The following is a 23,446-nucleotide window of genomic DNA, read 5'->3' on the forward strand; positions in this document are numbered from 1 at the left end:
TAATCCCTTTATTAACAATTTGTATTTTGAGCTCCCGTCTTGGCTTTAGGGGAATTTAATCTTAGCATATCTTGGCGTCATTCCATTTTAGGGTCTTATTCAATGTCATTGAATGTGTACACATTTATTTGTCCCTGAAACTTACTGTCTCCCTGGCCACACCCCCTCCTTCCCCAAGCTCAGCGACTCTCTCCTGCTTCTATGGTACTTCTGGGCATTTGAACCAATTGGGAACCTGTTGGATGGTCCACCAATAAATCATTACCTCAAAAGAGAAAACAGTGATTGCATTGGAAAAAAATTTAAAGCTAGCTGAATTAACTAATTTACTTAGTGTTCAAATTTCTAATAGCAAAACTGTTAATTGTGGTATGTAGAGAATTAATATCATAAAAAGTACACAAAATCTATATTTTAAATGGTACATAAGAAGAATCATTATAATATTTCTGTACTATTATGATTTATATTTTAAAATTTATCTCTTTTTGAATATTATATGGAATGCATCAATTAGTAATAATATGAAGAATAAATACAATATAAAAAGCATTGTCATTAGATCAGAAAGGGTAAAAAGTATATCTTAAGCAAAGTGATACCTTTTTTCTACTTTATAAGCCATCAGTTTTCAAATAAAATAATTTGTGTTTGCATTAGTCTCTAATATTGCATAGAGACAGGGGTGATTTTTGCATCTTTGACATATTCAGCATTCATTTGCAAAAATTTAATTCACAGTGTTACTTTTGAGTTTTGAACACAATATGCATGTATAGGGATTATTTGCGTTAACTGTATTTTGAAGGACATTCTCCTTTATGGTAAGCAGTATGATGCAATGAAAGGAGATAGCTCTTTTAGTGAAATCTAAAGTAAATGCCAAGTTTATTTAATGGGTAATTTGAGATGGTTGCTTAAGCTTCCCAAATCCCCATTGCTGCCCCCCTCAAAATGGGAGTAATAATGTGCACTCCATAGATTTGGCATGGGGATTAAATGAGATAATAAATCTAAAGTGCTTAACACAATGGCTGGCTTAAGGTAAGCAGTCATAAATATATTAGCCATTATTATTATCGTTTCTGTTGTTCACATTTCCTAGTACTCTTGGATAGCACACAGGATTATTTAGTAACTGTTCATTTATTTCTTAGGTTCTCCGCTCTGAGATGAATTTTATTATCCAACATCTGTTCTTAACTTCATAAGGAAACATGCCTTAAACATTAGTTAAGCATCGAAAATGAGTCTTAATATTCATACAGAGTAATAATCATTTTCTAGAAGGAGTTGCCTTCACATCAAAATGTAGTTTCCAGTGCTTAGGAAAGAGATTCTCTGAAATGATTGACATTAAAGAAAAACAGAAAACAGGGGTCATGGAGCCCAAAAATGTTTAGAGGTGGCAGGCCTATTGGGTATGACCTAGACCTAGATCTTAAGTTTGCAGGTGAGGAACGAAGAGCTCCCCTAAAGAGAGAAATGCTTTTTCTGAGACCACCCTGTAAGGAACAGGTAGCAGAACCATACTGGATCTGGTTTTAGTATTGAGTTCTGTCCTTTTCTATTGTATTATATCAAAGTTAACATGTATGTATTCGTATGTATTCATTTCTTTTAGAATTCAGTCAGTAGGTAGGTGTTGGGCCTGAACATTCTGCTTTGTGTATAGTAGATACTATTGAAATTGAAATAGCTTTGAAAGAATGAGTCCCTATTTTATTCATGAAATGTATAGAGGGTTTGGAAGAAATAATTAATTGCTCAGCAGTTTACACTAGAAGATAATTATGCAACCACAGGTATGGGACACAGTAGGAATTTTATTAACACTTAGTTAAGGGTGAGGAGTCAGTGACATGCTCAATTTTTCTGGAAAGCAAAAAGGATTGTTACAAACTTAGTGGACCTATGAAGTCTGTTGAGCCCAATGAGGTCCAGAATAATTCTTTTTAAAAAATTTATTAATTTCAGAGAGAGAAAGAGCTGGGTGGGGGAGGGCATGGGAGGGAGAGTGATAGTGGAAACAGACTTCCCACTGAGTGCAGATCCTGACTGGCTTGATCTCCTGACCCTGAGATCATGACCTGAACTGAAACCAATAGGTATACACTCAACTGACTGAGCCACCCAGGTGCCCCGAGAATATTCATGCTTAAGCTACCTTTAAGTAATGAATTAAGTCATGTGGAAATAAGGAATGGAAGGCAAAATATCTGATAATTAATATTTAGTTGACCATAAATAATTTAAAAACATAAATAATTAAAAAAAGATTTAGTTGACCATAAATAATTAAAAACAGACATATTTGGAAAGAATACCCTAAATTCAGTAAATTATTGCCATTAAAATCATGAGAAATATCCTTACCACAATTTTGATTCCTCAGCATATTTGCATGATTATTTTAACTTCATAGGAGAGGAAGGGGTGTGTAAGTTGAAAATTATAGTAACTGTTGATGTAGAAAGATATGAAGAAAAAGAAGTGAGAGATGGAAAGAAAAAGAGATGGGGACATTAAAATTAATATAAAACCCATGTCTGTTATTAACACTGCTCTCAATCTTAAGCAGATGTCCTTCAATGGTTTTAAGTATAACACTTATGCCTTTTTGAAAGGACATGTTAAAGTAGCAGTACAGTAGTGTCCCCTTTATCCACACTGTCAGCTACCCTCAACCGCACTTGGAAGCATATGGCTCTCCAGATGTATCTTCAGGTCAGTAGTAACATCACTGCATCTCAGTGCTGTGTCATTCACCGCATTTCACCTCATCTCATAGCATCACCAGAAGAAGAATATGAGTACAGCACATTAAATATTTTGAGAGAGACAGATGCAGAGAGATCATATTCACATAGCTTTTATTTCAGTTTATAACAGTATGTTATTATAATTTTCCTATTTTATTATTAGTTCTTAATCTGTTATTGTGCCTAATTTATAAATTAGACTTATCATAGGTATGTATATATAGGAAACTAAAACATAGTTTATATATAGGATTCAGTACTCCTTTCAAGCATCCATTGGGGATATTGGAACATATGCCCCATGAATAAGGGGGGACTGCTGGACTAATATTCTCTATATTAAAATGCTGACTTACTATCAGCATGCCATTTAATGCATCAGTTTACTTTTTAATTTTGGAGGATTGTAGTAATGATGTATTGAGTGACCATTAAAAAAGGATTATTAAAAATGCCATCCAAATTGATATATCAGAATTCTCATGACAAATAGTTCATAAAATTATTCTACCCATTATGAAAAAAAAATATATGTAGACACAGACACACACATACACACGTTCACAGTATACTCCTATGCACTATGTATTCTGCCATAAAAACCTCTCCACCTTATAACAAGAGGCTATTTGTTGTTAAAAGGGTAGCATCTCAAGTGCTAAATGATGTGGAAGAATCCTCTGACTGACCTCACTGTTCTGTATGGATTTGACATTTTCCCTGTGCTCAGAGTGGCATTCTTCACAGAAGGTGAATGCTGCTTGGATTCTCTTGAATGCGCACCTGCCACTTTTCTCTCCTCCTCTTCCCTCACCCTTCTGCAGCCAACAGTGCTTATAGTATATTTTCCCATAAATAGTTACAAAATATTCTGTTTATCAGAGAAGAACCTATTAAATATTAAAATATCTCAGAAAAAAGAAGAAAGGTCTATAGTGAATGGAAAATTATTCTCCCCATTTTCAACATATCTTTCTCTAACAAATCCTTTCTTAGACATTGTTAAAATCTTCATATTTGACTGACTTATTTTAATCTAGAAAAAAAAATTTTGTGAGTACAACCCTTTAAATCCCACATCAATTTTGTAAAATTTCCAGAACTCAAATTTTTTATAAATGGAGCCTGTGAAGTTGTTAATTTGCCCAAATGAAAAATAAAATACTGGACCCTTGAATGTCTCAGTAATTAAGTAAATCCAGCCTGTATGAAGTTTTCTTCTGATTTCTGCTTCCTGTGGAAAAAACTTGTAGATGAGATGGGATTCAAAGGCACAAAAGGAGAGGAAATTTGCTCTTTCAGAGTCTTGTCCAAATCCAGCTATTCTCTTACTCGCTATGAGACCTTGGACAAGTCATGGATCCTTTCCAAAATCACCTTCCTATTTATTAAGTGACTATGAGAGTATCTACTCTTTAATATTGTAAGTATTAACTGAAAAGTTTAATAAAAAATGCCTTGCACATAGTAATTGTTAAATAAATGACAGCTGTTTGAATCTTCACTTAGAGGACATTTTGTGTTCCAAGTCGGGAAATAGATTGGTTAAGGATGGGATCAAATTGACCAAAGACAAATGAGATCTCCATATGAGCTGGTTAGTTCCAACTATCAAAAGAGATTGAGGAAGTGCAAATCTAATATACAATTTAAGGTGATCTTTAACAACTCTTACATAAATACCAGGTAAGTGAAATCTAGAGTGGCTTTGCACACTAGCTGGTTAGTGGCAGATGTTGAATTGAACCTACTAGTCTGTCACTTGGATCACATCACTTTTCTGTTAATTTTGTTCCTTATCATATACTATCATGAGAAGTTAATTATTGCCTTATTACTATATTCTCCTGAGTATGTTATCACTTTCTTGAAGACATGAACTGTTTCTTATTGGCACTCATTTTTAAGTTTACTTTTTTAAAGATGAAAATGATTACATTTCACTTGGGTTTTAGTGGATATTAGAGTCAGGAGGCTTCAAGAAAATGGAGAAAGTGATCATAATTCTGACTCTGATTTTTTGTATGTACTTTCCAAACTCTAAAGCAAAATTAAGGTGAGAAAGGCAGTTTTGCAGGCAAGTACATTATAAGTTAATTCAGGAGGTCTAAGAGCAAGAATCTGACATCTGCAGCTGGAGCTTGATGTACAAATACTCCAAAGCAACAAAGGTCACGTTGACCTATTATTTGAGTAGAGGAGAGAAAAAAAATCTCAATGATCCATGACAATTCTTAAAATGAAATCGAAGATGTCTGTAGACTGTTAACTTTTAGCAGATTACTGCCAGGTCTGAGATATTCCATTCAGTTCTGTTACCAAGATAGCCTAGGAATTAGAGGACTTAAAATCCAACCCCTGGTTGCCAAAGCTGGATTTAGAACAATCCAACTAATAGCAGAATGCTGCCTCTTGGTGCTCACAGTCAGTGGAAGTCACGTTATACATGGACTTCCCTTATTTCAGATCCAAAAAGCATATCATGTGGAAGTTGGTTTTGCCTTGTAGATTTATGTGGCAAAAAAAATTTCTAAGCGGTTGGATTTATATTCATTTTATTTAATCATTACGTGTGATTCTGGGTTTCCTAAAGTTTTTGCTGTGGTCAGTCCCAATTAAAGACTAGTAAGTGGATGTATTCTCATAGACTCTAACTAGTTTTTCTTATATACTGAATATGAGCAGAGTGTGTAACCTCATAATAGAGAATAGTCAAGAAGAAAAATTTTGGCATAAATAATTAAATAGGTTTACTATCTCTAACAGCAGCCATGGTGAGTACTTATTTCCTTTTATGTTTAGAAAATTACATGTTAGATCAAATCTGCTACAGGCCAAGAACTATATATTACTATAAAGGATGATATTTTATCGCAGTTTTTTTTCATAACTTTGCTGTAATATTTATAATGTAACAGTGACAATCAAAAAACCAGTCCATCCTACATAATTCATGTGTCCACATAAAAGATAATCTAAACTCTCTTTGGAATACAAGTCTTAGATCCAGAACTTGAGGAAAATTCCTTTAAACTTTAGCTTCCTCATCCTTATAGATGAAAAAAATTCTTCATTGGTAAAAAGAGAATAATTGAAAAGAGCATTATTTTATTTTATTATCTTTAATTAACAGCCTAAAGTAATATTTATTGTCTCAGTTTTATTGAGGTGTAATTGACAAAAAATTGTATGTATTTAAGGTATACAATGATTTGATATATGTATACATGGTGAAATGATCACCACAATCAAGCTAATTAATATACAATTTAGGTAAGTTATGAAGTCTACTCAGGTCAGTGCCAAGCTCATCCAGTGCCCTTAGGAGACATGAGGCTCTTCTCCCTTTCTGTTTTTATTTTTCCATGCTGTAAAACAAATGACCACAAACTTAATGGCTTAAAGAAAGGTACATTTATTATGTCACTGTTTCCAGAGATCGGGTGTCTGGGGACAGTGTAACTGAGTCCTCTGCTTGGGCTCCCACAACACTGCAATCAAAGTGTTAGCCTAGACTATGGTCTTATCTGAGACTGGGGGTTCTCTTCCAAGCTCAAGTGCTGCTGGCAGAAATTATTTCATTGTAGCTGTAGAACTCTTGGTGGCTTCTTCTTTAGGGACAACAGGAAAGAGAGAATCTCTTTTGCTCAGCTCTCTAATCTCTAGACCTTTTTTTAATTTAAAAAGCTTTAATTGAAATGTAGTTGACATACTAATTTCAGGTGTACACTGTAGTGATTTGACAATTATATGTGATGAAATTCTCATCACAAGTGTACCATCTGCCATCCTACGAAGTTATTACAATATTATTGACTATATTCTCTGTGCTGTACTTTTTATCCCTGTGGTTATTTATTTTATAACTGGAAGTTCGTACCTCTTCATCTCCTTCTCTAGGCCCTCTTTTAAAGATCCCACCTGCTTAGATCAGGCCCAGTCAGAATGGTCACCTTTTGGGTAACAGAAAATCAACTAAGTAAGAGACCTGTGATGGTCAGTTTTTAGTGTCTGCTTGGCTGGGCTTGAATCCTCAGTGTTCAGTCAAACATTTATCTAGATATTGCTGTGAAAATTTTTATGGATGTGATTAATCTCTGTAATAAACTGACTTTAAGAAGACGATCTGTAATAATCTGGGTGGTCCTGATCTAATCAGTTGGAGTGTCTCAGACTAGAACTGAGGTTTCCTTAAAGAAGAAATTCTGCCTGTGGACAGGCCTTCAGGACTTCTGCCCCAGAGTTTTCTGCCTGCTATCATTCCTGATGGCCTGTCCTACGGATGTCAGACTTGCCTAGCTAGACCCATACCACATAAGCCAGTTCCTCAAAATAAATCTCTTATATGTACATGTTTTCCTGGTTCTCTTTCTCTAGCAGGTCGCTGACTGATATAGACCCTTACTTACACCTGCAGAATCCCCTCACTCTGCCATATAGCATGACCTAACCAGAAGATTGCGTCTATCACTGTCACGAACACTGCACACATTCCTACAGTGATGTGCACCAGACACAAGGAATCTTGGGGTTTCTCAGAATTCTGATGTCCACGACTATTTAGTTTATTCTCCAAGTATTTAGTTTAGTGGAGCTTACTGGAGAGTAAAAAAGCAGTTGTAGGGAAGGAAGAGATTATGAAAATAATGGAATTAAAATTTGATGCAGCATAGGAGTTGATCAAAAGATACAAAAATTGCATCCACACGGATAATTACAGATCCAGTATCCCAAAACGCTCTAGTTGAAAATCTGAAAGTTGTTTGCTTACTCTCATTGTCTGCTCTCTGTAGCATATAGAGCAAGGTTATCCAATAGAACTTTCTCTGGTGGAGGAAACATTCTGTATCTGCATTGTCCCAATACAGGAGTCACTAGCCATGGATAGCTATTGAACAAGTAAAATGTAGCTAGTGTGACTGAGAAACTGATTTTTAAATTTAATTCTAACTAATTTAAATTTAAGTTTAACCACATATTGGTTGTAGTTACAGTATTAGAACAGCTCTAGAGGAATAATCTGCTGTCACAGTTGGAACTCTGTAGGAACCTACATAGCCTTGGCTTTGAATAAAAGCTATGATATGACTGCATTTTCAGCATTTACTTTATTAATGTGAACTCAACAAATTACGTGAAAATCTCTTTTTAACCTGAAACAAAATAGACTGGTTCAGTATTATGCCCTTCTCATATTGCAATTACATGTGCTTTGTTTTTGCTTAAAGAAAAATGTTGCACCTAGCTGTAACCAGAGACAGAAGTTAAGTATATAGCATAGTCTCTTTTCACATGGAAATTACAGTTTTGTGAGGAGAACTAGATTTATCTGAATCAAATAAAAATGTAAGCAGGCATAAATGCAGAAGCAGAAAAAGCACATTGTTGTTAGGGAAATTGACATCTCCAATATCAGGTGATTCAGCCTGTCACTTCTTTTGTATCCTAAAATATGCACAGATAGGCTGTCTCAAGATTGAGGTGCTCAGAGCTATGTCACCATTTAACCACATCTATCAATGGGTCACTATTTGGGGAGCTGTGAGATTCTCCATTGAGAGTCTAGCCAGAGGCTGGACCCTGCACAGTCCAGTCCACAGACCCTGGAACAGCTGAGCTGATACAGAGATCACCCAATGCTAGGACTCTTAGTTTTTGATTTCTACATAGCTTATCTCAGGGTCTACCCTAAGATGGAGCTTTAGAAAGTTTAAAAGACTTTGCATTTGTCATTAAAATGGAAGTCATGTAGTCTTGCCAGGGAGTGTAGAATGCGTGAATGCAAGAATGAGAAGGATGATGAGGGCTCCCTGCTTTCATTCTCTTCTTAGAGCCAGGATTACAAGTGAGACAGCTTTAACCATCCTGTAACCAGCTTCTCTTGAATACTTGTATTAGGGCATAAGGAATTAAGAAAATCATTCTCATTTAGGAAAGACTTATGTCAAGCACAACAACTTAAAACTAACAGATTCTGGAAGAAACTCAACCAAAGGAAAGGTATCCCACGCCAGTGTGTGTGTGTGTGTGTGTGTGTGTGTGTGTGTGAGTGGTATGCATGCATTTGCGTGTGTTTGCGTATTTGTTTTTTTCTTGATCAGGCCCTGGGTATAAGGTTTAGCTTCTCTTTTCTCCCAGGGCCTCGTTAGAGCTCCCTACATGTTTTCATCTCTCTGGGACTCTTATTCAGCCTCCTTCAGCTGTTCCACCAGAGCCACATCCCTTTCATTTTTCTGTGTAAAGCTGTTCAACCCAGCCTTCCTATGTATGCTCTGGGCCTATCATTTCATCTCCAAATGGCCCATCAAAGTGTTTAGTTAATTTTTTTCTGTAAGAGAAAATTTCCAGCAATGTTTAAAATAGTGGGTTTTTCTTCCAACAAGTAATTAGGTGATATGGACAAAATTACCCAGCTACTAGGTAGAGAGTGGATTATCCTGAATAAAGGATGTATATATCCCTGAAACCATGTTTTGTGGGAACAACAGCAGGGCTCCTCTGTGCATCATTCAACAAGCAGGAGGTGCTTCCCTCGACTGTACCATTTATATTATGCTTTAATTATCTCTCTACATGATTGCAGTCCCCAAATATGTAATGAGTTCCTGATGGCAGAAAACATTCCATATCAATTTTTGTAACCCCAGGCCCTAGTATGCTGCCTGGCACCTAATTACAGCAATCAATCAATGTTTAATAGGGTCATCATTCATTTAACAAATATTTGCTAGCCATGTAGGAGAAAGTAACACTTAAGCTGAGATCTGAAAAATGAGTAAGAATGGGGCATGTGAAAAAGAGGGCAAGGATAGTTAGGGCTAAGGGAAGAGACATGGAAGGAATGAGCTAGTAAATTAATGAGTGTGTTTGTATTAGACAGAGGACTGAAAATACTTTGTTTCAGGTCATTCTTAGAGTTCTGGCAGTTTGTATCAATAACTTTTATTTGATTGTGATAATATTCATTCAATAAAAATTGCTAGAACCAATCATGTGCTAGGGGCTGAGAATATGCCCACGGTAGGAGGAAAACCATTCCTGTCTTATGGGGAAGACTGGTATTGAAGAACTGGGCAGTGGAGCACAATGATAGCAGTGCTCATTGTGGAGAATAGCGGTCCTCTGAGGCTCAAGGTGCCAGTGGAGTTGCAACTTCATTAGGAAGCTAAGGGAAAACTCTCTTGAGAAATGATGGTTGGGTTGAGCTTTGGAGGTAGCTGCAGGTAGGAACAAGGATGATATTCCAGATAGATGAAAGAACATACGCAATATTTGGGGCCAGAAAGGGAAGGCTGGTGTGGCTGCAACACAGAAAGTGAAAGATTGTTGGGTTTGAAATGAGGCTGAAGGGGGGATCCTGACACATGACTTTATGGGCTGTGTTTCTGAGGTTTTTTTGGGGGGTGGTTTGGGGGATTTTTTGTTTTATTTTTATTTTTATTTATTTTATTTTTTTTTAAGATTATTTATTTTAGAGAAAGAGCCCCTGCGAGCTGGGAGGAGGTGCAAAGGGAGAGGGAGAAGGAGAGAAGCAGACTCCCTGCCAAAGTTGGAGCCCGTCCCGGAGCTTGATGTTACCACCCAGAGATCACCCCAGCTGAAATCAAGCTTCAGAACTTAACTGACTGAGCCACCCAGGCAAATTAACCCCTGTTAATTTGTTTTTCTGTTAGAAGCTCGAAGGGATTTCATTGAAATATCTTAAGCTGAAAGTGTGTATGTTTCAGGAGTGATGAAGATGGGGGAACATCATATCTGTTTTCTGTAAGACTTGCTCTGGCTGTAGTGTAGAGGACAAATCAGAGAGCTGCAGCAAGAGAAGCAGGGCGGGAATAAGTGGAAGGGTTTAAGGGATATCGGGAAGTAAAATCTGTAGGACTTGGTGGTGGATTGAATATGGGCTGTGGTGGGGAAAAGTGCTGAGAATGGCCCCCACACATGTGTCTGACTGGCCTTTCAGTTTTCAGGCAGTGTCATGTGCAGCAGTAGGAACTGATGTAGATACTTTGTAAGAAGTATCATGAGTTTGGTCTTTAAAATGCTAAATTTGAAGTACATGTACAGTATCTACAAAGTATCTAGTGGACGACTTAATAATAAAGGACTCAATTTAGTGTCTATGGGGCCAGAGACAGAATTTTGTGGTTTAGCTATGCATAGAGACAGTAACTGAAGCCATATTTAAATGATATTACGTAGGGTGTGAATTTAATGTGAGAAGAGTAGAGCATCCAGGATTGATCTTTGATAACTCCAAGATCTAATGGCTGAGTAAAAGGAGCATAAACTCCAAAGGAGATAAGAGAATGAGTGGTAGGTAAATCAGGGGAAATCCAGAAGAGGGGAACATGCCAGGAAGATGGAAATGTGTGCCAGTGATGCGTGCTGCTAAGAGATCATGTAAGATGAGGACTCCAGTACTGTCCGTTAAATTAGTGAAGTTGAAGCTGGTGGTGACCCCTGCATGGTGGTTATTGACATTATGGGAATTGAAACTAGAATGACAGGAATTAAGGAGTTTGAGAGTTCCGGAGAGTGAGTCAGAAAGCCTGGAGTGACATTGCCAAATTAAACTTAGCATCATGTAATAGAATAAGCACCAGACAGCTAATTTGTTCCCTCAGTCAAGTTTGCTTTTGGAATCAAGGTGGTTAATTAAATTAATCTTTTATTATGTCTTAGTGTATAACAATTTAGTAGCTGTTCCATCCTGAAGAATGTACTTCATTCTATTCTCTGGATGAAAAATCTGAGATGGGATCTAAAACTTTCAGTGGCATCCCCCCAAAACCAACATGTTTCCCTGAAAATCATTCTGCTCCCATTCTTCTGTTGTTTCTGGAGATGTCCATCTGCTCCTTTATTTATGATCTGCTCGATGCTCTTGGATGGTGTACTTGGTTAGGCTAAACTGTGATTTAAAATAGGCAAGTAATAACATTCCCTCTTCCCCTTACAGATGATATGTATCATTTGGCAACAAACACTGTTTGCTCATTTCCTCCAGTCTGTGTATGGCACCGCTATCAACGCATCTTTCCTCACTGTCCTCCTGCCCATTAAGTGCTTTCTGTTTATATGATTGGCCTGTTGACATTTAAGAAAATATCAACAGCAGTTTCATTCACTGAGTAGAATTTCTTCATGTTCATAATTTAAGAGCCCCTTCAGATGTAGGAAATTTGCTTTTTTATCCTTCTTTCCAAATACTTTGTATGGTAACTTGTATCAGTGGAATGATAGAATACAAAGGTGCCAGTGAAACTAGATAGCTCAAAGTACAAATAAAAAATCAGAATTGTTCTTTATAATGGTATTATTAAGGTTCCTTGAAGTAAAATTACATTATAGGTCAGGAGGTTTGTGGGTTTGTGTTTTGTTATACTTTTTTGTGAATAGATTTTTTTTTTTGAAGAGTTATTTACCCGTTTAAGAGAGAGAGAGAGAGGGAGACAAGCAGACTTCCTGCTGAATGGCCCAACATGGGGCTTGATCCCAGGACTCTGAGACCATGACCTGAGCCAAAATCAAGAGTCAGACAGACCCCCAACTGACTGAGCCACCCAGGCACCCCTGTGAATAGATTTCTATTGAAAGTGAGATTACAATCAAGAATTCTCAAACCTACAGGTGTGAGATTTCCAAGCTTGATCTATTCTAATAGCTGTGCTTGGCACATGTAAAGATGTTTTTCTCATGCCTTCTGAAGCATTTTTTTCCTCTTATATATGAAGGCACTGCATTTATAATCAGGCTCTTTGGTGGCACACATTGTTCATGTGCATTGACTTGAGATTGAGAGATACATTCCTGGACTGTTTAGGGGAGTTTTCAAATGCCCAGTTTTGTGTTCTCTGATGTTCAATATAGGCAGATTTAAAAATGGCTCTTCACCTTTATGAAACTTCAGAGTTGACTGTAGAGGAAATAGTAATACATGGGTATAAAAATCCACTCATAAATCTTACTTTAAATGTAAATGGTCCACTTAGGTAAATGGATATGTATTTTGTGTGGATAAAACAATATTTGATTGCACACTTGGCTGAAATTACTGGCTGAGAGGTGTTATTACCCCATTCTTATACCATGTGTCAATTTAACCTAAGGTCTCGGTTCTCTTGACTGTCACATTGCTTTAACTCCCTTTGCTTTTATATACCCATTTATCTAAAACTTTAAAAAGTTCCCATAACAAATGGTGGCATGAAGAGCAGACTAGATTAGAAGGCATTTAACCTTCCAGCTCTATCCAGTACAAAAGCTTTATCACTAAGAATTCTGGCACTTCTTGCCTTTTTGGGTAGTATTGTGAGAATTAGTAAGATCATGTCTTTAATGCATTCCAAACCAACAGTAATAGTAGTATATGAATGTATGAAATAGCATAAAGTTTTAAATATGTTAAGTGAATACATTTATAAGTGAAATCGGAGTTTTTTGAATCTGCTGCATATCTAATGGTAAAAAAATGTGATTTTAAGAAAAGATTTTATTTATTTATTTGAGAGAGAGAGTGCATATGTGCATGAGCCAGGGGAGGGGCAGAGAAGCAGACTGTCCGCTGAGCCGGGAGCCCAATGTGGGGCTCGATCCCAAGACTCTGGAATCATGACCTGAGCCAAAGGCAGACACTTAGCTGACTGAGCCACCCAGGTGCCCCAAAATGTGATTTTTAATAATGAAAAAAAACAATTAAAACTCATCCAAAACTTTTGGATGATGTTCTTTGTTACTTCTTTCTTGTCAGTTTAAATTTCATTACTCTTATGGAGGATGTCAGTGAATAATATACAAAATTTAGGCTGCTTATATTTTCCACTTTAATAGAAGTTCTGACTTTACTACAGAAAGAAATGCAGGATTTATAAACCAAATAAGTAAACCAGCACTGTCAAGGTCAAATTAACTATTTGCATTTAAAAATAGCTAGTTTTCTTCTAATGGCAGACACTGCAAATGTATAGCAATAACCCGTCAGCTGGCAAATAAGCAATGTCGTATTAGTCTCCTGAGTTTCTTTAAAATACAATTGCTTCTTTTACTTCCAATGATACTTCTGGCATTAGATGTTTTAATTGAATTACTTAGAAAATATTTTATCACTCAGCTTCTTAAAATAACTACTTTGAGATTGAGAAAATAGAGTATTTACTTAATTTTTTTCATTGTTTGTCAACTAAGCCCTATTGTTTCTACTGTACAGATTTTAATCTGTCTCCTTTTTTTAAAATGAAACAACCTGATTGTTTCAAAAAATTAATTTTTCTCCTTTGTTTCCTTATAAAGGTAACCTGCATTTGCAACTTTAGTTGTATAATGACAGGTAGTTGTAATTCCTGTCCCTTTAGTGTTTGAAGAATGTGAATGCACTTGTGATTAACTTACATGCTTTTTTTTTTTTTTTCATTTGCACATTTTGTTCAGTGAAAACAAAAGATGGGCTTATTATTAGTTTTCCCTAATGTCACAAAAGGAAAAGGCTCAAAGCAACAGTGGTGATGGGTAATTTCATACTCTTAGGGTGAAACAAAATCCTCATATTCTCTGAAACTTAATCTAATGGTAAAACATTTTCTGACTCTTTCTAATCTTTTGTGATTATTGCCAATGGATACATATTAAATGCATATATGTCTGTAGTTTCCACTTTGGCTACTATCTAGATAGGTGCCTCAGTGTAGCGTTTGAGTGCAAGTATTCTGGAGCATACTAGTTCCAAATCCCAGCCCTGCCATTTTGTAGCTGTGGTGGAGGAGTTAATTAAACCTCTCTGTGCCTCAGTTCTGTCATCTGTAAAATGGGAATAATATTAGTACCTATATTATAGGATTAGATAAACTAATATCTATAAAGGTCTTGGAACATAAAGCAAGTCCTAAATAAATGTAAAATATATACAATTAAAATATGGCTATAGGGGCACCTGGGTGGCTCAGTTGGTTAGGTGTCTGGCTTCGGCTCAGGTCATGATCCCAGCATCCTGGGATTGACCCCTGTGTCAGACTCCCTGCTTAGCAGAAGCCTGCTTCTCCCTCTCCCTCTGCTGTTCCCCCTGCTTGTGCTGTCTCGCTCTGTCAAATAAATAAATACAATCTTTTAAAAAAAATATGGCTATAATATTAACAGGCTACAGATACAGAAGTAGGTATTCGTTGGGCTTCTTGTTACCCAATAACAGAGGATGTTAAATACCTGTTCCTCTTGCCCATGACATCTGTTTTACCTTCCTTCCTTTGATCAAGGTATGCTAAACATTTTAAATGATACTTATATTCTTCTTATATTCTTGTAGCGTAGTCTGTGTAGTTAGGTAAATCAACATATATTTTGTCATCATTGCAGAGTGCGTAGATTGCAATGTATCTAAGATTTCACCTCTGCTGCAGAATATACTCTGAAAGAATTACATTGGTAAGGAAAATAATACTGCCGTTGCCAGGTTTATCTGCCAAATCACTAGTAGTTGACTTTCTATGAAAGAGTTAAACGTGTTGCTCTATCAAATATTCAGTTAGTCATTAATTAAAGTAGAACAAATTCAATATTTTTTTATTCAGCAGATTAACCAAAAACCACCATGTTTGCAATTTATATTCATCCTGTAAACTGCATATGCATTAAACATTTCCATCTGGAGTCCCGATGATTGTTTTTCTCCCATCTCATGCTTGATAAGCTGTTACTGATTAGACAGGGAATTCTGAAGCTGTTGAAAGCACAAATTTTTTTTAAAGCTCTATCACCTTGGTGTTCTGTACTTCTTACCAGATCTTGCTTGATGTCTGCAGGTTCCATTTTGGCTGTAGTCCAGATAGAAGCTATAGGTCCCCTGGCCACAGTGGCTTAACACAGACAACCTTATTCTGTGCCTCCCTTATTTTTCTTTCATTAAAAAAAAAAGTTTTACTATCTAGTCTAATTTATATCTTCTTTCTTCTTTCTTGGTTCGATCCTAAACCTTAATTTACCCTGTGTTGTCCCCTGTAAAACATGACTAACATATTTTGATGCATTGTATTTTCTAAGCATTGTTATAAAGACTTCATGTGTTATGACACATTTAGCCCTCACTATGTTAGGAAGTACATGTTATTATCCCCACTTAATAGATAAGGATACTGAAACCACAGGGAGGTTGAGTAACATCCTTAAGATCAAACAGCAGGAAAGTAGTAGAGCTCAGCATGAACCCAAACACACTAATTCTAGGGTCCATGCATCCAGATACCATACCATGGGTCCTAAAGAGCTGACTCCTCATCCCTCAGGTAGTAGGACAAGTACTTTGAGATGTAGCTCCTGTGACAAACATTCAGAAGAGCTACACCCTTCATCTTCCTACATAATGTACATCCTGACTTTTTGGGTTATCTGATAGGAGTCATTTAATGGACAAAACATGGAGTATGGTCTCTGTGGTGTTAATGATAAAAATGATAACATCAAACACAGCAATGGTTATGTAGCTTCTATTTTCCAAGAATCACCTGTTTATCTTTCCAAGAATTATCTGTTTATCTTTCCACATTTGGTGCTTGTAACCCTGGATGATTACTCTCATGTATCATCAATAACATATGTGTTTTACATATTTTTAAAACTAGGGCTCAGAGGAGTGCCTTGGTGGCTCAGTTGGTTAAGTGTCTGCCTTCGGCTCAGGTCATGATTTCAGGGTCCTGGGATTGAGCCTTGTGTAACACTCCTTGCTTAGTGGGGAGTCTGCTTCTCTCTCTGCCCCTTCCCCCTGCTCATGCTTGCTCTCTCTCAAATAAATGTATAAAATCTTAAAAAAATAATCTAGGGCTCAGAAAAGTGATATTTCATTTTTTTAAAAAGTAGGCTCAGCTCACAGGGCTTGACATCATGATCCTGTGATCAAACATGGGGTGAGATCAAAAGTCGGATACTTAACTGACTGAAACACCCAGGTGCCCCAGAAAAGTGATATTTCTTATGAAAGGCCACAATGTTAGTGAGTAGTAGGATCAGAATTCAAATCATAGTTCTTTTTTTCCCCTATAGTTAATATGCTTTCTTTTCTCTTAACTGGTTATTTAGTCTACAAAGGTCTGATGAACATGAGATACATCCAGCGAGGTCACATATACCCCCGATCAGAAGGTTACTGATACTATAATCAGACCTCTCCCTAGCCTCTTCTTGTATGTTACGAACGTTATCCTTTGGATTTGTGCACATTCCCAAAACCATCCCGTCACTATGCTTGGTGGCATTAAGTATAAGGGAATGAGTGTTTCAAAGTAATCTCCCACTATGGAAACATTAGAGTGATTATGTAAGGTAAAAACTTTTTAATTGTTCCAAAGGTACATGGATTTAGTTTTTGCACTTTAGATCTGGTTTATACATCATACTAATCTATGTGCCCCCAGTATTTTGCCAGTTGTAAAGGAAGAACTTAATGTTGATTAAGTGAATAAATTAAATAATTGATAAAGCAATGCAAATGTGAAAGAGTAGAAAAAAAAAATTACCTTTGTGTCTACAGTGGGTTTCCATTTGGTCAGCAAATGCAATTAGAAGGCCAGGAGTATCTGTAAAAACATTTATTTTTCAACTAATATCCTATGTTTGTATAGTTTTATGATAGCATAGAGTGATATATTTTTGTTTCATTCAAGTCTGGATCATTTCTTACCTTTCTGCCTCTTGTCAGTTAGTGATCACAATCTTGCTGTATGTTTTCAGTCAATTCAGGCCCCTTCCTTTTCCCTTCTTCCAGCCTGTTCATGCATCCACAGGCAAGTGTCAACTTTAGCTAAGTATGCCAAAAGGTGAGAAAGATTGAAATGATGCAAATGAAAATGAAGAGAACTTGAAAGATTGCCCACAGCATTTTTAACTTCCCCTCACATATTAAACAAACACTTAAATTTTATTTCATATGAAATCAATATAGTGTATGCTCAACCAAATGAAATTTCTGAATTCCTGCCTTCAAAGAATGTCATCTAATGGAGGAGGCAGATATTGAACACACTATAATGCTAAGATTCAAGAACCATAAAGTGTGATTTTCACAAAGAAATAGTCTTCATGGCTTCAGGTAGTGCTACATAGTCAGACGATACTGAAGCTGCACTGAATGAATGGTTATGAACGTTTGAGAAGGTATACCCACAAGTGGGTAGTTGAGGGGCCTTTATTCAACAACATAGGTCATTGTCTTGTTGTTCCTCAGCAGCTGCTATAGGATTCACTCCATATTCTAATATAGGATCTGTCTCTTCCCTTTAAGAACTGCAATTCGTGTTTTTTTCTCTTGAGCCTGTGCCAAAACCAAAATGAGCACTCTTAACCACTTACCATGTAAAAAAATAGGATAATAACTAATCCTAATTTGTCAAAGGAAACTTGTTGAAGTAGGAATATTATAAGTTCCTGTTTATCTTATTTTTTAAATTTATTTTTATTTTATTTTTAAATTTTATTTATTTGAGAGAGAGAATGCTTAGGAACATGAGGGGGAGGGAAGGGGCAGAGGAACAGGGAGAAGCAGACTCCCCACTGAGAGGGAGCCTGTTGCAGAGCTGGATCGCAGGACCCTGAGATCATGACCCAGGCCGAAGGCGGATGCTTAATCGACTGAGCCACCCAGGCAACCCTGTAAGCTCCTGTTTAGATGAAGCCCTACCTTGTGCTGATGTCTGTTGACACTACTCTACCACAGCTGTAGTTGTCTATGCTCCCTTGTGCCACCAGAAGGAAACCAGATGACATGATTCATATGCTGGTGCTCTAAAAGGAAGGGAACTAGGGGATCAACAGCCTCTGGTTAATAGTTTTAGAATAATAACGTTTCTAAAACAGACTATAATTCAAAATGACCCTTGATTATTATTCATGGGGGGGTCTATTCAAGCAGGAAAGACAATCATTTCATTGAAATATACGTGTGTGTGTATATATATGTATAAGTTTATGTGTGTGTGTATATATATGTGTGTCTATATGTGTATAAATATATGTACATGTGTACTTGTTTATTTATGGTGTTGAAGTGAACCATTGGCTGAACTTGGAGCAATAGAGAGCAGGCTACCTCATTTTAGGATTAAAAGTAATGGTTATTATTCAGCTTTTTGTGAGTATGGGGCTGTGGGCTAGCCAAATTGTAGCCATACAATTTGTCAAGCTCCCCTGCTGGGGGGGGGGGATCGGCTTGAGAGTCTCTCTCTCCCTCTTCCCCTCCCCCTGCTTTCTCTCACCCATGCATGCGCTCTGTCTCTCTCTCTCAAATAAATAAATAAATCTTTAAGAAAGACAAATAGTTTGCTTAAGAAAAGTACATTGAAATAATAGCATCTGTAATGGCTTTGTTATTCATTTCCTACTATTATCTTTGTACCCCTTTTTTCTGGGCTAGAAAACAATAATATAGGTAATACCTCTCCTAAAACCATACACTGGATGTTTGTAAGAGCTAGAAATACATAGACTCTTTGTATAAATGTTAGAGTTTTACTGTATGTTATCTGGCCAGTCCTTCAGAACTGATTATATATTTTTAAATTCTTTTTATGCCTAATCATTTTATAAGTGTATTGCTACCCATTATGTCCTTCAGAAACTCTTGCATGTCATCTTCTGATGCAGTGATCTGGAGACATAGATGGTCACTAGCAGTGAGCAGATCATGTGCATCTGCAATCCAAATGCCCAGTGTGTCTCTATAGAAATTATGTAGCTGTTACAGACACACACAAGTTTGTAAGTCAAACAGTAGTCACAATAAATTTGCCTTTAAACCCTGGAGCCTCATTGTAACACAACTTGAAATGATAGGAAATCCAATGAGGCATGTCACCAAAAGCAGTTTGCTATAGGAAGTTCTAAGAAAATTCATTATAATGTCCCCAACTTTAATACTAATCAATGGCATAAACTCTAAGAAACATTTAATAGGGATATTATTAAAGGGGCATTTTAATGGGAATATAATGAAAATAGTGAATCACATTGTTTAAGTAGCAAAAAAAGGCTATTTCTTGGCTTAATGAGTTTTGAATGAGGAGAGGTTTGAAGAATGAATTTAAAGAAAAGGAATAAGAGTAAGAAACAAAGAAGAAAATAGATATAAAGAAGCAAAAGAGTGGCACTGATAAGAGAAAATAACAAGGCAACTTAGTATTTTTGCCCTTAATAATAGAATCACATCTTTTGACTGTGCTTTTTTTGACATACAGAAAATATTTAATCTCTGCATCCTCCTTCCTGTAACTCTATCAAATAATTTTTGTCTGGGAAAGAACAGATTTCATCCTTTATAGGGTAAAAAATTGTCAAAACAAAGTATAGGCAAAACCTCTGCAAAGTGTAGTACAGAAATTTTAAAAAGTACAGATAGGGTTAATTGTTGCCTCTGTTATCCCCTCCTACAGGGGGAGGGGGTGATTTTATTCTTTCCTCTGTTGTGATTGGGAGGATGTTGTCCTTGAGAGGAAGGAGGCACCAGTAGGTGTGACTGTGTGGACAGCTCTCCCCATTACCATTGTTGGTGGTTGCTGTCTGCATGGTGGAACTTCAAAGACTCCAGGAGCTTTGCTTCCAGTAGAGTTACCATTTTCTTAACCATTCTCTGGGGCCTCGAGCTTCCTCTGTAGTATTTCTTTTCTTTGAGTTAAGTGCTGTTTCCATTAAAGTCTTTAAAACTCTAAGCATCATTAGATACTTATGTCTTAATGTGAATTCTTTATCAGATACTTTGCAGTTGTGTCTGTTTGTGTGCAGAATGGGTGAGGGGGGAGTGGACAGTCACTGAAATGGAAGGACACCCAAGAGAAATGTCCATTTTCATTGTTTTGGGGTTTTGAAATCAATGGCCTGCCCAGCACTAGATAAGTGGTGTGAGGACGATTTTTGTGTATACATTATATACTGGTATCTTCACCAGTACCAGCCTTTGAGCTTTGCTCTTTCTGCCTGTTGATGTCTATAAATGCTCTCCTTACAAGTCTTCACATGACTATGTATAAAACCTTTATAAATAGCACCCACCGCCGCTTACCACAGAGCCACTGAGAAAAACATTTTTGTCTGGCTGTTCTCACAAATGTCTGAAACTTTGCACTTTTTGTTTTATTTTAACTTGATTTAGCTAATATATTCTTAACCACAGCATTGTGATTTAGCAATTGAGATGTTTTCTTCCATCTTGAACTCTTCAGAATCTCATCAAATTTAGTCATAAAATACAAAAATTGAAAGCAGGTCTTCTTTGTTATAAACCTAGATTAAATTTGGTAAATTTAAATGTATAATAAAGAGGTTACACTTAATGCCTACATTCAACCAGATGTTGTGATAGTGAATTCTTTTATTCAATAAATATTGGTTGCTTTATGGGTAGCAAATCCATGACCTTTACAGAAATTCTGGCTTATATTATGCTGCCATGGACATAATCACGGATGAGGGCCTTGAATTCATGTGTCCGTTTGAAATTTTTCATCTGATGTTGTTTGGATAAGACACCTGCCCTCACTCTATATCTCAGAGTGAGAGGGTTGTGCCAGACCTCCAAAATGCTTGTTTGCCCTGAATATTATTTAGTACATTAAAGAGAAGACACAGAATAGGCTGAATCACTTGTTATTTCCCTTCCACTTTATTTCTCTATATTTTGCTGCCTTCCTCACTGGGGAACAAAATAAGCTACATGAGTGAAAGCCGCAAAACAGTACAGCAATAGGGAGGGTCCTGCAGTCACCAAGCATGGCACCTAAATTTATCCTTAATCATTAATTCTACTGTAATAACATAAGCCTGTTCTTCCAGGCCCGAATCAATGGTGCCAAGTGGGTGAATTAGAATATTCATTATTTCAAATCAATTAAACAACAACCCAATATGTAACAGTAATGAGAGCTAATGTTTATTAGCAGCTTACAGTGTACCAGATAGTGTTTTCAGTGTTTTACATTTATTAACTCATCCACTTTTCACAATTATATTACCATACTATGTCATTGCCTTCACCTTTTGACAACCAAAGAAACTGAGGCTTAGAGAGGTTTTGTAACTTAATAAGGTCCTGTAGCTATCGGCCCCTAAAAACAGGATTAGTACCTTGTCAGTTTTTACTGAATCTTTCTGTGGCTGGTGAACCAGGGTTAGTGACACTAAAGATAGGAAGTCCTTACTTGATTTAGTAGGAAAGGTAAGTATGAAAAAAAGTATATGTTACAAATCTTTAATGTTTACAACAAGAGCTGTGCCGTTGTGTTAAAGCTAAATATTGGCAGAAAGGGAGGAACAAGGGACATTTAGCTGAATATGGTTAAGTCTTTCGTTTTGTACCTGCTCAAGGTCATACATTCGTTCTTACTGGCAAGAAGCATGTGTAGCCATGAAAATGTTTTCCTTTATTCAGAGAAGTAATTTTGTTCCCATGTTCTAGAATGAAAATAATTCAGTCTTTTAATTATGTGTCTGTCTCTTTAAACATTATCGAGGCAATAAGAATATAAATTAATCATTAATTTATCATTATAAATTATTTTGTTAGATTCCACTTCTGGAAGCTTCCATATAATAAACAACATTGTTTTCTTTGTAAAAATTGACAATATGGACAATTGTATGTAGTATTTATAATGTAACAGTTTTACTTTAATCTGCAGTTTTTGACACTATATAAATAAATTTTAACTGGTTGTTCAAGAGCGCCCATGGAAATGTTTTAATGTCTGTGGATTTTATGTTTTAAAATTGTCTTTGGGAGTGTCTGATTGTTAATGTGTTGACATAATTAGGAAATGTGAATATGCTCTAAAATTCAGAATTCTGCCATTCTAGAATCTGATTTAAAATCAAAATTAAAAATATATCAATAGCCCTTTTCAGACTTGTTGCCTAGAATAAGAGCTGCTTAATTTTGGAGCTGAAGGGAATCTGAGAGATTTATGTTTCCCCTCTTTACTGTACAGGCCCAGAGGGTAAATTGACTTCCCTGTTAGGTCTGAGGTCTCTGGGTTCAGGTCTAGCATTTTTCGGAAGCCTGATGGGGTGGTCATAATGCTGTTGGTACAACTACATCTTGGGTCATGAGAAAGCTGGTATCAATTGAATTTTCTAATAAATTTCCCACCACAGCATGCCATTTATCGTCCCTGAATGAAGATATGTGCTTTGCGTCTAGGTCTACATTAAGAGAAACTCAGCTATTGACATTTTAAGGACTTAACTGCCTTGCTATAAATAGCACTTACAACAGTGTTGTCTGTCATGCCTTGGGAAGTCCATAAATTGTTAGGATTGACCTAAACTGTAAAAAATGTCAAATGCAGAAAGTTGAAAATAGAATGTGTAGGCACTGTATCAAAATGTGTCTTGTTTCCAAATTTCGTTCTTTTCTTAGTAGCACCCCTCCCCCCAAGAAAAACATTTCTAAAATTAATGTGAATTGGTGACATTTGTCTGCTCTTATATTTTCTGAATTCAAAATCATTCCCTTCTTACGGTTACAAAATTCTGCTATTTCATCAATAGATTTCTAACATTTTCCATAGCTCAAGCTTTTATTCAAAAGAAAATGCCAGATCTCTTGAAGAGAAACCCTTGATTTATGTTAGGAAAAGAAATTCAAAGTATAAATTATACAAAAGAATATCTAAAATTCTTAAAATATAAGGAGTCAACTTCAAGTTTATTTATAGCCT

General features: G+C 36.4%; 1 protein-coding gene across 1 annotated transcript in view; it reads left to right on the forward strand.

The window, feature by feature from the left end:
- The window catches only part of CNTNAP2 (contactin associated protein 2), a 1,356,273-nt gene that overhangs the window by 299,107 nt on the left and 1,033,720 nt on the right, over positions 1-23,446 (forward strand). The gene's annotated exons all lie outside the window — the stretch shown is intronic.

Source organism: Ursus arctos, unplaced genomic scaffold (assembly GCF_023065955.2).
Source record: "Ursus arctos isolate Adak ecotype North America unplaced genomic scaffold, UrsArc2.0 scaffold_3, whole genome shotgun sequence".
Classification (NCBI taxonomy): domain Eukaryota; kingdom Metazoa; phylum Chordata; class Mammalia; order Carnivora; family Ursidae; genus Ursus; species Ursus arctos.